Here is a 16535-nt window from a genome sequence, read left to right as displayed (position 1 = left end):
AAATTATTATACTTTCTATGAGGGCAACTGGGTAGAAATCTGAGACTAGATAAGCTAAAGATTTTTTTGCAGGTTCAAAATCCTCATTAAGGAGGTGCTGTGCCTTAACTAACAGAAACAGTAATATTAACACAGGAAATTAAAGAGCAGCCCAGTGTTTCCAGGACACAAATAAGTCTTTCTGTGTAGCTAATGCTAAAGGTTCCCTTATCAGTAGTCATGATACTAATAACAGAGATTGGGAGGATTACCTCCGTCTATCATTGCTCATGAAATAAAACCAAATATTTGAGGCTCAAATTAATCCTAACACAGAGAAAATGAAAATGCAAAGAGATTGTTAACAGGAATCATTTTGAGTAGCTAAAGAATCAGCAAATAAATTGTGTTTCATAATTTCCAGTTTTAAACTGCTGAGTACTCATTTAGAAAAAGAAAATATCCTTTTTCCTTACATCCTAAGGATGGGAAAGGACTGTGCCCTTACAAATATATTGAAACTGTCTAATCAAAATTCTGGTCAAAAGTTTTCCTAAAATCAGCTCAGGTTCTGGGGTTAGATAAAAGCAGAACAAAGAAGTAAATGAAAGTTTGACAATTTTCCAGCATGAGATAGAAATCTGAACTACGTTACAATAAACTTTCTCCAGGAGTGGTAAGGGTGAAAAATGCCAGCTGATTTTTTCTGTTTTGGTGTAGAGCTAACCTAACCAGGTCTATGGGAAGAAAAAGGGGATCAGAAACTTGAACACAGTGGTTCTGACATTCATAATAGGTGTGTATAAATGTGCTCCTGTAAATGAGGTTATAGCTACACATTTCTGGCAGATTCTTTATATAAATTTGAAAAGAAGCTTTCATATTAAGTGCATTGTACATATTTTAAAGAGTCCTTCATAATGCCTGGTTTACAAGTTGAATTTGGATATTTTGTTCAAGGTAATTCCTTCCTGGAGGAAAAATTAGTACAATTAAGAACATTTTTAATCTTACTTTAATTTAAAAGTGTGTCAAGTATTTAACCACAAAAGTCAGTGTTAGTTTGCCTTTGACTTTAATACATTTTTCTGAGGCTCCTGATGATTAAGGACTGATGATCAACTACACTGAGAAAGACTTGAGGGAACAGTCTGTCTTACAAAGAAGAATGGGAAAGTAGTCAGCTGACCAGGGTCAAGGAGGGTCATACAGCAAAATTGTGCATATGTCAGGGCTGCTGATGGGTATAGGGAAAACCTGGGGTATTGTAGCCAACAGAGATGCCAAATAAGATGTACTATCAGAGAGAGAAGAGGTTACAAGAGAAGATACCACAGAGAGTTTCTTTGTTTGAATTCATACTTACACCAGGTGCTTAATTAATTTGGAAGGGGAAAATTGTGATATTATTTACTTCAGCTTCTCGTCTGTGAACCCTTTATATCTGCATTTTAGATATGTAAGTTGAATAAGTTAGACATCTTGCATAAACAAGATGTAATTCCTTTGAGTTTTGTCTATAAAAGAGGCTTCTTCTTTGGCACAGCAGATGTAAGCAAAATGTTCCCTGGTTTAGGTTTTATAAGGGATCTGGGGAGCATTTTCTCAAGAAAACAGCCTTGGAATAAAGTGCCAAATATTTTTTTTTTATATATTTTCCCCCCCAAAATACCAAGAAATCACTATTAAAGGCTGACAAATCAGGTTTTACAGTGTCATATATTAACTCATTGACTACATCCTCTTTCTCTGAAAAAAATTATTGTTTTACTATTAACTGTGGATTGAAACCTTAGTATCTATTTTCCCCTCTTACCTTTCTACACTCACTGTTTTGTAATTTTTATTGTCACTGTATAAGAGAGCCTGATCCATGGATAGGTTAATTTCTTCCACAGTCACAGAATCCAGGCACCTTCTCTTTTGTGTGAACTAACAGATTTGTCTACAACAAGAAATTTGTGGTTTCCAGGTATTAATAAGTGTCTGCATACAGTCCAATGTGCTTCAGTTTTTATCACAACTAAAATAGTTAACCATAAAGGAAATATCACTACTCTCACAGTCTAGATTTCCTTATGTGCAATGCAGAGAATAAGGCAATATATTTAAAATATAATTTACCTTTTAATGTACATGGCCTATATATTCCAGTTAATGTTTACCATTACCCTGCTCTACTTAACAAATAAAACACTGAATAGAATCATCTTACTGCATACTTTTCCTGTAAATTACACTAGAGGATTCTTTTTCACTGACCTACACAGTAGTACAAGCACGCAATAATGAAAACATGAAATGGATTCTATAAATGGACTTCTAATGTCTAAAAGGATGTCTATTGCCAGAAAAGCTTGGGCATATAGGGAAAGTATCTTTCAAGATTGTTATAAAATCTTTAGAATTAGTTCATAGGCAAAAATGCAGCTACATTTCTTAGAATTCTTGCCATTAAATTCTCTAAAAACGTAATAGCAATGCTTTGAAACTTTAGTTGCATTTCCAGGCCTTTCTATTTCTTAACCCCATCTTTAAGTCTCCATATTTTGACATGTGACACGGGAAGGGAAGAAGTTATGGGATAGGGGCTGTATGGTGGGAGGCAGTCTTGGGAACAAAGGCAAGGCTACAGTTTCAGGCTGTAACTAGGAAGAGCTCAAATTCAAAGAGCTCTGAATGCTGCAACACTAGCAGAGTTCTGGGTGTCAGATGCAACCAGCTGGTGAGCCCGTCAGCTGTTCCTGGCCCTGGGCCATAGCATGGCCCTGGGAATGTCTCAGTTGTCAGATGTCTACAGCATGAGATCTGACAGATCTTCTCCTCCTGTGAGATGATGCTGTTTCATACTTCAGAGATCAGTCTTGCATCCACTACTATCTGCATTTATTTATTCATCCATTCATTTATGCATTTGCTGACTGACTTCAGTGGAATCAGAGTTGGACATTATTTCTCATCTGAAGGATTCACATAAGAACTCTGAAGTATACCTCCTTTTCCACTGTTCAAGTAAAACGTTACTTATCAAGAAATTGGGAATAAATACTGCACATGGTAGGAATCCAGAAGGATGGCAGGCTATCTAGAGTCTCTTTCCTCCCTCTTTACTGTCTAAGGCTGCCAAACTCAATAGCCAGTAAAAACAAGACATTAAAATGTTATCACTGACTTAGAAGTACTATCAAATCCTTACAGTGCTCTCTTTGCAAAAGCTCATTTTCCACAGACAGGAAAATCAAAGAATCCAATAATAATGGTAAAATCATTTGGGAGAAGGGGAGGAAGGGGGGGCACAAAAGAAAAGAAGGTCCTCTGCTAGGAGGCAGAGAGAAGTTGGATTCAGATGTAAGTAGCCCCAGTCCCTTGGTAGAAACAAAGTAGACCAGGCTAATTCTTTCCTCTCCCTGTGCACAGTCAGGCATGCAGAGAAACAAAGGAACCTGAAATAACTTCCTTACCAGAATTTTTAAAAGGTAGAATAGATAAAATTCCCCTGTGTCTTTTGTTGTCCCTGCACTCTTGGTCAAAGTACTATCAAAGAAAATAACTACTTGGTCTGTGGAGCAATCACAGTCCATTTCTCTTTTTACAAATTACATGAGTAGATAAATTGAGGCAGGAAGCGACTAAGACTATAATTTGCTCTTTAGTCATCAGCTACCTGAGAATCTGGACTGCAACAGAGTTTTTACATTAGGGACTCAGCATCATATGCACAATACCTATGCATCATCCTTTTTAGAGGAGACAGAAAGCTTGTTAGGTTTGGTGTATCTTGCACCTTAAGGAAGGGCAGAGCTGGGTGGAAAGGAATGGAGCCCTGCTAATCCCTCCAATGGTTCATCTACACCATTGCTTCAAAGACACAGCCTGTACATATTTTTCCCATTTTATTTGGCATAATATTAAACTTTTGAGTGTCCTACTTGTGCTTGTTGAAGCCTGTGCTGATCTTCACAAAGCAACAGCTGCAGCCCAGAACACCAATGCTTGCCTTCATGGTCAGAGGGGCAATTGATAAGCTCCTGAAAACATCCAGACATGTCCTACAAAAGGCAGTGCAGGCAGGGTGTGCAGGGAGAGTGCTGTGAGAGCAACTGGAAAGTATAAAACTCCACCCAGAGAGAATGCATCTTCTCTCAACCAAGGAGTTGGGAGATTAAGGGTAAGAGTTAAGGGAAAGGCTTGCATATGTTACACTGGTGTGTTTACTACAGCCCACATGATCAGGAGGAAGAAGCTGATGAATCTTTCTCTGGACAGCTGGAAATATCATCACAGTCACAGGCCCTGGTTCTCCTGGAGGACTTCAATCACTTTAGTATTTGTTGAAGAGACAACACAGCTTGGCACACATAGTCCAGGAAGTTCCTGCAGACTTTTTGATGTACGTGGTGAAGGAACCAACAAGGAGGGATGGGTTGCTGGACATATTAATAAACCAGGAGGGACTGGTTGAAGACAAGAGGGATGGGTACAGCCTTGGCTGCAGCGACCATGAGAGGGGGGAATGCTGGATCCTGCATGGATGAAACAAAGCAGTAAACAGAACTAGAACCCTAAACTTCAGGAGAGCTGAAGTTTGCCCTCTCCAAAGACCTACTTAGGGGAATCCCATGGCTTAGAGCTCTGGAAAAGAAGGGGACCCAAGGTGGCTGGCCAATATTCAAGAATAATTTCCTTCAAACTCAAGACCATTGTATCCCCATGATTAAGAAATCAGGCAAAGGGGACAGGACACCTGCACAGATGAGCGGGGAGCTTTGAGTAAATCTCAAATGGAGGAAAGATATTTATGGGATATGGAAAAAGGGAGAAGTCACATGGAAGGACTACGGGAACATCATCAGACCATAAACGGAGATAAGTAGGAAGGCCAAGGCCCACTTGGAATTGATTCTGTCAAGGGTATCAAGGAGAACAAGAAGGGCTTCTACAAGTACAAGTATAAGCAGCAAAAGTAAGATTATGGAAAACGTAGGGTTGATGCTGAATCAGATGGGTATCCTGGTGACCGAAGACTCAGAGAAGATGGAATTACTGAATGCTTTCTTTGTCTCAGTCTGTACTGCTAAGGGTAGCTTTTAGAAGTCCAAGACCCCTGAAGCAAGAGAAGAGGGCTGAAGAAAGGAGGTGTTCCCTTTGGTCATAGAGGATTTGGTTAGAGATCAGCTAGACAGACTTAAAACCCATAAATCCATGAACCCTGATGGGATGTACCCAGAAGTGCTGAGGGAGTTGGCAGATACTGTTGCTAAGCCACACTCTGTCATCTTTGAAAAATCATGAAGAATGGGAGAGATGCCTGTTGACTGGAAGGAGGACAATGTTACTCCCATCTTCAAAAAGGTCAAGAATTAGGCCTCAGAAAACTATTGGCCAGTCAGCCTCTCATCCATCCCTGGAAAGGTGATGGAACAGATCATTCTGGAAGTCATCACCAAGCGCGTAGAAAAAAGGAAGGTCACCAGGACTAGTCAGCATTGATTCACGAAGGAGAAATCATGCTTGACCAATTTGATAACCTTCTATGATGACATGGCAGGATGGATAGACAAGGAGGGAGCAGTAGATGTTATCTCCTTCAACTTGAGCAAAGCTTTTGACAGTGTCCCATAACATCTTTCTAGGTAAGCTCAGGAAATGTGGGTCAGATGAAGGGGCAGTGAGGAGGATCAGGAACTGGCTGAATGGCAGAGCTCAGAGCGTGATGATCAGCAAAGCAGGATCCTCTTGGAGGTCTGTAGTCAGTGGTGTACCCCAGCGATCAATACCAGGTCCAGCCTTATTGAGCTTGTTTATCAAAGACATGGGGAAGGTACAGAATGTACTCTCAGCAGGTTTGCTGATGATATGAAGCTGGGGTAGTGGCTGATACACCTGAAGGCTGTGCTGACATTCAGCAAGACCTTGACACGCTGGAGGATTGGGCAGAAGGAAACTTAATGAGGTTCAACGAGGGCGGGTGTTTGGTACTGCACCAGGAGAGGAACAACCCCAAGTACCAGCACAGGCTGGGGGCTGACATACCAGAGAGCAGCTCTGTGGAGAAGGGATTGGGAGTCTTGGATCACAAGTCAACCATCAGCAGGCAGTGTATTCTTGTGGCCAGGAGGGCCAGTGGCATCCTGGGTTGTCTCAGGATGAGTGTGGCCAGCAGGTGAAGGGAGGAGATCCTTTCCCTCTGCTCAGCCCTAGCCAGGCCACATCTGCAGTGCTGTGGCCACTTCTGGGCTCCTCAGTACAAGGAGCAACTGGAGAGGGTCTGGCAGACGCCACAATGGTGATAAAGGGTCTGGAGCTTCTCTCTTATGAGGACAGACTGTGGGAACTGGGCCTGTTTAGTCTGGAGAAGACTGAGAGGAATCTCATTGAAACATATATATACATCAAAGGTGGGTGTCAAGAGGATGGTGCCAGAATGTTTTAAATGGTGCCCAGTGACAGGAAGAAGAGTAATGGCTGTAAATTAAAACACAAGAAGTTCCACCTCAACTTCTCAATGAGGGAGAACTTCTTTACAGAGAGGGAGGCAGAGAACAAGGAACAGGCTGTCCAGGGAGGTTATGGAGTCTCCCTCTCTGGAGACATTGAAAGCCCACCTGGATTTGTTCCTGTGTAACCTGCTCTATATGACCCTGCCTTGCCAGGGGAATTGGACTAGATCTCCAGAATCTTTCCAACCATAAAAATTCTGTTATCTCCTGGCATGTGTGAGAGGATCTCAAGCTACCTAACAGGATTAAGAAAAAAATTTGTTTGCCTCAGATCCAAAATTTTCATACTGTATTCAGAAACTTTCCAAGCTCTGATAGGAATGAAAACATGTTAGTAAACACTTATATCAAGTTGTTCATTCCAAAAGACCCATTTTTCTGTGTAGAGAGAAGAATTAGTTAAATGAAATTAAATACAGCCACTTCTACAATGGAGTTCAACAAATGTGCAACTCTACACAATAGTTGAGGATAGGCAAAAGAAGAAGGATGTCAGGCCCAGCTGAAAAAGTGTTCTGATTCATGAATATAGTTAAATTGTGTTCCCTTTATGTGGCCTTGGTTTTCCTATCCAAGCAGCTAGTGCATGATAGTGAAATTCTGCCTTCACTTTTAATCACAAAGGCACTTTAGCTTCAATCAGAAATGCACTGTATTTTTTCAACAAAAAATAACAAAACACTGACATTTTCAAAATGCACCTTTTGTATCACAAAAAGGTTGCTTAATCATATACTTTGGGGTTAGAGCATTTTCATTTTTTAAGTGTTTCTAAGAAACTGCTTTAATTTTAGTTTAGGGTGCAAGAACATAAATCTGCAGCCATGGTAGTGGCTCAGGGTGAGGTCTGGTACAGGAAGCACCTGCTTTTAGCAGAAGTTCAAGCTGGAGATGAAAAAGTAAAGGCTTTTAGGAGTTTTTAACCAATCACAAACCAGGCTTCTCATCGCCCTGTTAATAATTATTATTTAAGCATGACAACCTCAGATAATTTTGCTTCCTCGCAGTAAATCTTCCTTGGATCTTGTGATACAGCAGCTCCTGTATCTGGGTCGTTATTCATTGTTATACAGCATAATGCCACTGAAGGATTAAGATGATATTAGCAAATGCATTATGAAGCCACAAGTAATCAAGCTTAATGTAGAGTGAGATTTGGAAGTAGAAAATATTCAGACTAAGATGTTAGCAGTGTGTTATGGAAATGGTTTAATCTCTGGTTATAAGTAGCTAATATATGCTGAATTTTAACATCAGTGTGCAACTTCGATTAGAATCTCCTAAATACATAATCCCCATAGCAATCCTACTAAAAAATGGGAGCTTAATTGTCGCCTTACAGTCTGGTACCTTTCACCTTCACATAATGCTACCATGATGGCTTTTCAAAACAGCAAGAAGGAGAAGAAGAAAGAGAAGAAAATCAACCAGAAGAATTTGTCGGTAAGACACTTTAACATCCATTTCAAAAGTCATAGATTACAATTTAAAATGGAAGTCCCCTTTTGAACAAAGAAGGAAAGGTTATGAGAAAATACAGTTTGAAATTATTGATGTGTAAAGCCATACGTGATTGCATCTGTCCTATAGCTCCCCCAAATGCACCAAATGGATATTGCTGAAACCTCATGGAAATAAGTGCAAGAGATTTGACTACAGTGATTGTCATTACTGTTCAGAATGCTGGTTGATGTGTCTCAAATGGAATATCTGCTTTTCTCACGCAAACCGACTTTATAGACTGTGTGTCAGATGGGCTGTATGTGTTCTGCCCAGATAACCCTGGAAACATGCAAAGGTCATGCAAATTACAATTCTAGAAAAAGAAATAAAGTCAATTGACCATTGATAGTTCTTTTTCTTCCTTTATCCTGCTGTCTTATATAGGCATCCAAGTGTAATGATTGTGAAGTCAAAGCATTTCTGTTTCAATGTACTTCACCTTTGCAGGTAATGAAGTTAGTGGGTTCAGCCTCAGTTCTTTATGGGGTTTTGTGTTGTTTTGATTTTTTTTTTCTCACAGGAAGGGCTACTTAAATATGGTGCAGTGATTATCTCCTTTCTAGCATCAAATTTTCTGTTTTTGCAGATATTTACTCAATGTTACACCAGAGCAGGAAGCAACTGACCAAAAACACTGAAGCAATAAACAAAAGCTTTGACTTGCCTAGAAAAGCGCTGAAGCACATGAGACACTCCGTTTATTATTACAAACATGCTCATACCTTGATCAGATATTGTTAATCACAGCAGATCCACTTCTGAAATTTACATGTTGGTCTTGTCAGAACAACAAAAAAAATATATAACCTCCCACCCCCACTTCTACTTCAAGGCTTTTTTGGCATCAAACAAATCAGCCCTTTTATTAAATCACCTTCTCTGGGATTCTCAGAGAAATATATTGTGCTTCCATCATACAGTTTTTCAGAGTCAGGGTGCTGATGGCACTCAGAAACCTCTTCTATCTTTAGAGATTATTTCTCCTTTCTTGATTCTGCATGTCAGAATTGATTCTCAAATAAATTTATCTACATTTTGTTAATTGTAATTTAAAATCGTATTCTAAAGGGTATACATTTAGACTATAGTAATTTTGAAGGCGAGCAGTTATTTCATTGGGTTGTCACTCCTTCCAACAATCAAACCCTCCCTGTCATATATAAATAGATTGCTTGATATACATGCAATATCCTGTCGGTGTCATGCACTCTTTTCTTTAATCTGACTGACATAGCACATAATAAAATGCTCACTTCAATATATGTCTGTTGCATTTTGCCTAATTCTGGGCTTAGTTTAATATTAGTCATGAATATTTCCTACAACTGGATATGAATTTGAATATATAAAAGGCACATTTTATGTTCATGCTGCTGCACTTGCTTCTCCCATATATTTTGCTGCTTTCCTTGCTTGTGATGAATTAAGCCATCTGAAGAAAAGAAGAACTGGAAGTAACAGACATTGAGCCGTTATCTTTATCCACAAGCCAGGTGTAGCATGTGAGAGGGAGAATTGCATTCTTTGCACTTTATTTTTCATACGTAACTCACAGCAGTGAGCTGGAGGGAGTCACATTCTCCAGTGGCCATGGCGAGAGGAAATACAAAATCCCAGCATAATAAATCTCAGATTTTTTCATATAAAAGTACGTGATCACACTATATCAGCAATTTTATTCCATATGATATATATGGATTATTTTTGAGTAAAGGCAGAAATCGGATTGACATTTTGTTTCACTTCTGGTCTGCAGCAGGTCTAAGGAAATATCTTCTTTGGTCACAAAGCTGGTTTTGATCAGTGGCTCTGGATGCTTAGGTGTTTTTCTGGGTTTCTTTATAAGTGCAAACTACTATAATGAACAGAAAAATGTTGTGTCTTTTTCCATATTCCTGCCAAGACACACATTCAGGTTTCCTTTAAGGAAGATTCAGTTGCGGATAACTAGTGAGGAAATCTTAATTCTTCTATGTTATATAAAACCTGCTTTGAACAACAATTGCTTTTATTGCAATTGAAGAGTCGATGGGGATCCTGAAGATGTCTATCCTTTTTGTTTGGTTGATTGTTTTTTTGTTTGTTTGTGGATAAGAATTCATTTAACAGAATATCTTCAGGAAAATAAAATTATTGAATGTCTTTTACTTCTGTTACTGGACTAGATACTTCTGCATCTACTTTTATAGCTGACAAAGAAGAATTAGGCAGCATGTTCAGAGCCATATTTTTATCAGTTTGTGATGTTTTCACCTTTTGGTTATTGGTCCTCAGAAACTCATTGGTTCGGCTATTTGGTCACCTGAAACATATATGAACTCAGGTGGTTTTAGCTTCTTGCTTTTTAAAGACCAAGAGATAAATTTTTTGAAAAGAAACAGAAACAATGACTGTCATTTCTATGCTTCAGCAAGTCAAAAGTGCTTAAAATACTATGGCATTTCTGGATTGCTGTGCCACCTACCCAGACCTGAATGTAACTTTTTGCTGTCAGAAAATCTATTTCACCATTTGGCAATAGACTGAATTTTTTCCACAATTCTTGAAATGGAATACAATTTCAAACTCTTTCAAAATGGCCTGTGTTACTCAGGTTTTATTTTTCATGCAGAAGTACAGTCTATTCTGTCTACATATTGTGTGACCTTGCCTCCCTATGGATAGAAATGATGGAAAAAATGAACCACTGTCTAAAACAGATTAGATGCCAAACCTAGTTAGATCTTGCCTAATCCTATAAAAGTGTGTCAGTTAGAGACTTACTTGACCTACAGAAAAGAAGATCTGAAAACACTATCCTAGCTGGTTACTGATTTGCCTTGATTATACTGCAGCCATGGCTTTATTACAGCAAACAAAGTATGGTCATGCAAATTTAGCCCACTTTCCATCACTCTATGGCATCCACCCAGCAAGTTAAAACGTACTTTTATTCAACAATGCAACCAACATGCAGCAGATTAATTGCCAGAACAACAAAGTGAAATCCAAACAGAAATTACTCCCTAGTTAGATAAGGCTTTTCAAACAGTGGCCCACATTGTTCTTGTTGAGAGATTCTGATATGCCTGAGAAGTTTTATAGTGCTAATGATACTATTACAGTTGTTCTGCAAATCTTGAGTGACTTTTTTCCTATTGTCTTAATACCAGACTTCTTAAATATAATTATTTTCAACATGTATCAGTCAAGATAATTAAATAAATTTTAGATCATTCTTTCTTCCTTTCTTTCTTTTAGAAGGCAAATGATCAAATGTGTGTGTGCACAGAAAAAATATGGAAAAAAAACTTTGAAGGAATGTTTCTCTCTCTAGCAGAGTAAACATATCGGATGTTACACACTGGATTCAGTTTTATTTGGTGAATGCTGTAACAGCCAAATTAGCAAACCCAAAGGGAACAAAAAAGGTGTTTAGAGCTAGTGACAATACTTCAAAAAATGAGGCTGGGTCAAGCACTACATGAGCACTAAAGCGAGTATGGAGTATAATAAAGCAACTTGTTTTTTTGAATAGCTGGGCACAGTATAGGTAAGCCTATTGTTCCCTAAAGGCTGCTTGCAGTTACTGTTAACGCACTTCTGTGCTTTTACCAGAGCCTTCAGTAGCTGTGACAGTGCTTGCAAATGTGATGCTCATGACAAGTCTGTCTGCTTCTAAAGCATGTGAAGAAAGCAGAACACTTTTAATAATACTAATGGAGAGATTATCTTTAGCTTCTCATTTTTTTTCCTTTTGAAAATAAAAGTGGGAGGTTTGTTTTAACACTCTGCCCTTTTCAGAAAGGTTGTAAGAAGCAATTGAGCCCCCTCTGCAAAAAGCTTCCCTTTTCAAGTTTACCACTTAATTAAAATACCACATTTTAGCTCACTAGAAGGGAAGTCTTCATCACTACCTTTTAAAGAAATATAAAAATAAATAATAGTGGCAATCCTCTGTCAGTATAAGAGTGTTTCTGTTAGTTTCTATGCACAAAGGGATAATTATATACTTTTAAGGTCCCCATTAAAGAGCCAAAAACTGTTCTACAGCTTCTTTATTAAAGATATCTGAATACTGCAGATAACATTAAGGCTACAAAAGTAGCCAATTAGACCGTATTAATATGCAAATTTACACCGAAAAGAATGTGTAAAATGTTTTGAGATTATTTAGGAGTGTAAAAGAAAGACTGGACTCATGGGCTACAAAGATACTATTATGCCCATACAGATGCACACATGTACGGTGCCTCTAAAGCACTAACAACACTCATTTTTGCTGCTACATTAAAAAGGAAGTGTAATAAAAATCTCATGATTGCTTTTTTTAAAGGATTATAAATTATCCTGAAAAGAAAGGAATTATTTGAAATTCCAAAATAATAAGGATTTCACAGTGATTCAGTAGGTGTGTTATGGATCACATTTTCCAGACATCTCCTAATGCTTTGGTATACCGCTACCCAGTAAAATGCATAACAGACCATGATTACCCACTCCCTCCTATATAATACCAGTCAATTTGCACTTGTTCTTTCCTGTATTTTGCATTTCTCTGCAATATTTTAACCTTTATGCATGTTCTGCTTAACCAATTACTTAACATTTACAACAAATTATATTCAGTCTATCAGATGCAAATTCATAATTTCCATTTTACTCATGTAACTATGTTGGAAAACAAAAGATAAGGACATTGGACACTTTTTATAGATTTCCATCAAATATTGAAAACCAGTTGTGAATGTGTACCTCTGTGTCTCTGTCTGTGTTTACGCTGCTTCTGTGCTCTTGCCATCAAGTTCAGTATGTTGTTCTTTAAAACTGAGCCCCACTGGGCTCTGTGCTACACTATGCAACATCCAATCCAGCACAACTTATCAAGCTGTGACAGCTAATATTTAAAAAACACATGCGTATTTTGAGGTTTGATAACTGCTATCAATCTTGATAATGGGTATGGAATCCAAAATTCTGACAGGTACCTAGTGGAAGGAACATCCACTGTGAACAGTTAATGCTGAAGAAAATGAAAAAGAGAGGCAGATAGTCTGTGTATCTAATTACAGATAAAACAAATAAATAATACAGAAAAAGCAATTATAAATATCTACTGAGGTTTGCAAATTCAGAAAGGCTGTAAGCCTACTAAGGCCACCTAGCTTGCTTTAATTGGACATTTTGCTATTGAAGAGTTTGAGTCTTGCCTTATGGATTTTTATTTTATGGTTATATTTTCAGGACTCCCAGTACAATTCCACACAGCACCTTAGTTTCAAAGAAACTGCCAACAAGGAATAGAGCTAAATGTGGAAAAGCAGGGCCTTTGATGCTTTGGAAAGGCACTCTTAAGAGAGAGTTAATCAAGTTAGAGTGACCTCCAAAAGCAAAATTGCAGCACAAAGCATAATGGGTAATGCTATGTAAATTGCCATGTATGCAATTGGGATGTTATTATAGCAAGACCAAAAGGTGTTAGCTAATGACCTCTACATTTGATCTCTGGTTTTCCTAGGGGTTGACAATGTCTCTGGCTGAGACAATAGCCGCAGCTCGCTGATGAGCATGGAGAAGGGTAGAACACCTGTCTACAGCTGCCTCTGCAGCCTCACTGGACCAGATCTAGGTGCTGCTAACTGACAATGGCAATCACTGCTACAAGTTCACCCCTTAAATCAACACCATCTTCAACCAAAATGGCATTTTATTATTATTATTTTTCATATTATTGTTATTTGCAATTGGGTTACAATTTTTCAAAAATTTATATTCTCCTCATAGAAAGATTTATTTTCCAGAATGCATATGAACATACATAGGATGCTTGCAGGGAAAAAAAACAAAACAAAACAAAACAAAACAAAACAAAACAAACCAAACACTTACCTAGTTTTGCTGTTTTGATTTTAATTCTAATAATTTTGGGATTAATGATTAATTCAAATAATTTACATAATTTTACATTGAAACAACTATTCCAGAACTTTGATTTCCTCTGCACATAATATATCAATTAAGGAAGTAAAAGTGAAAATATTTCTTATTTTGTTTTTTCATTCTTTGTAAAATCCTCTGGATAAAATTTTCTAAATTAAACAAAATATTTTACATTATTTCCTGTTTGATTCCTTAACTTCTGTTAATAGAAAGATTTAGGCTGATATGCATATTTGACTATATACACATACATGTATATAAATTAATAAATTAACAGAGATCATTATCAGAAAACAGTTCATGTCTTTAGACAAAGGAAAATTAATAATATTGATGGTCTTTCAATAATGCATTTATTCATAAAAATTGGTGAAGTTCTGTTTTACTTACTGTAACTGCTTTAGACACAAAAATAATTGCTACATAAGCAAAACATTTTATTTACTTTTTAATTTTAAAATAAATAACAGACTTTAGAGCGTTTAGGACATCATATTGTTAAAGAAATTTTCTATAATAATGGTGCATTTTGCACTTAGGTTACGCTAGCAATTTTTTTATGCACTGTGGCATGGATTTTCTCTTTGAGGAATCCGATGCAAGGGCCCAATTCTGCTTCCATTTAAAGAAATTGCCTCAAAAAGGAACATGATTCGATCTTGTAAGATGTAATATTATAGATGAAGGATTTCATTTTTAGGATCTGTGTTGACTTATATTATGTATGCAAGCCTAGATTTATTTTATACCTCACTATTGGTTTAGCTCATGACAAAATGAATTAAACAACGAATAGGTTACAGATATTTCCCTCGGGATGAGGGTATTTGATCTTTTTCTCTATTTTCTACATAATATTAAAATCAACATCTCCTGAAACATGACAAATGCATTGTTTGCTTCAATATTTTTATTTCTGAAGAAATGTAATATGAAGCAAGGTAATGCCAAAGATGAAGGCCCTTTAATTAAACATATTTATACATTAACATTTTATTTAAGTCATTTTTACCACATTTTAGGAAATATAACCCATGTGTATTTGTGCAGCCCTGATAATCCTCCTACACACAGTCAGGGAGAGACTGTAACAAAGGAATAGCAATACAAAACAGAGAACAATTCTGCTTGATTTTCCATTGCAGTCATTTTATCAGGGACAGGGAATATTTTACAGTCGTGCGCAGATGAAGGTTGCATGCATTCCCCAGCATTAAATTGTGGTAGAAAATGAAAAACCTAATAGCATTTTGATGTATTCCAGTTAGGTTTTCCATTAAGAGAAAAAGGTGATATGTTCACACCATTTGTCAGGAAAAGAAGAAATGAAGAAAATGTTGACAATTTCATTACACTCTGGTTATGGGGTGATCTGAACTTACCTATTACAAGATAAAGAAAAAAAAATAAAGAAAAACTATTCAAGATATTATTAGTTGAAAACATTACTGTTTATAGTTACTTTAACTTCTGCTACAGCTGTAGTTGATATAAGCAATATGAGCTGTAGATTTTAAAAGAGAGATTTCATATCATTCACAGCCTTGATAAAAAAATCTTGTATCCCTTGAATGACATAGTCCCATACTGTTGAACAGTTCTCTGATAAACCTAGTTATTCACAAATGTACCAGAAGGTACAAAAAGTACTTCTAAGTCTACTGCTCTTTTTTAAGCCTGTATTTTTCAAGATTTTTTCTACTAGTTTTCTTTTTTCTTCTCTCTTCTCTTCTCTTCTCTTCTCTTCTCTTCTCTTCTCTTCTCTTCTCTTCTCTTCTCTTCTCTTCTCTTCTCTTCTCTTCTCTTCTCTTCTCTTCTCTTCTCCTGAGAATATATCTCCAGAGGAAACAGTGGCTGGACATTTCATACCAAAGTTTAAAAAATAATGTACATTTGCAGGGGCAAGGGAGTTAAGCCGTAGCTTCAATCTGCCCAACTGGAAAAACTATCCTATAAAGTATCCTTAATTAGGTTTTACTATAAGTTTCAAAGAACTTCATATTACATATAATAAAATTAGGAACAGATATTTGGGTGGAGTGGTTTTTATAGCTAAGCTCTTTGGTATTTCTAAAATGATGTATCAGAAATAGCTCTTTAAGAAAATATATTTGGGAGACAAGCATATAGCAACATCAGCACAATGCATTCTGTTGTTTCTTATCTGCAAGATACCAAATCCCATAAACTTAAAAAAAAAAACCCAAAACCAAAAAAAACAACCAAAAAAAGAAAAAACCCAAACAAAAACAAACAAACAAACAAAAAAACAAAACAAAAAAAGAAAAACAAAAAAAAGAAAAACAAAAGGAAAAAAAAAAAACAAACAAAAAAATGGACTGAAATACACCTGCCTTTGCTCTAAAATTTGGTGAAGAATAATTTGTCTAACTCTTACACCACAAAAGTTGAACTGAACACACAATGTCACTTTTATGCTTAAAACCGGTGAGTAATAATCTAGTTCTGAAGCATATGTAAACCTGAAGATAGCGAGATCCCTGCAGTAGAGGTTTCACACCTCTTTTCTCCATCTACTCTACCCTTCTATGAGAATAGAGTTAGTTTGAGGGAAATTTTTTCTGTTATTAGAAGAGTATGAGTTTCTCTTACTGGTCTACTAAAATAACATCA

This window comes from Chamaea fasciata, unplaced genomic scaffold (genome assembly GCF_029207755.1).
Source record: "Chamaea fasciata isolate MVZ Bird 193981 ecotype frontalis unplaced genomic scaffold, bChaFas1.0.hap1 SCAF_1, whole genome shotgun sequence".
Classification (NCBI taxonomy): domain Eukaryota; kingdom Metazoa; phylum Chordata; class Aves; order Passeriformes; family Sylviidae; genus Chamaea; species Chamaea fasciata.
Note: the sequence above shows the minus strand (reverse complement) of the source record.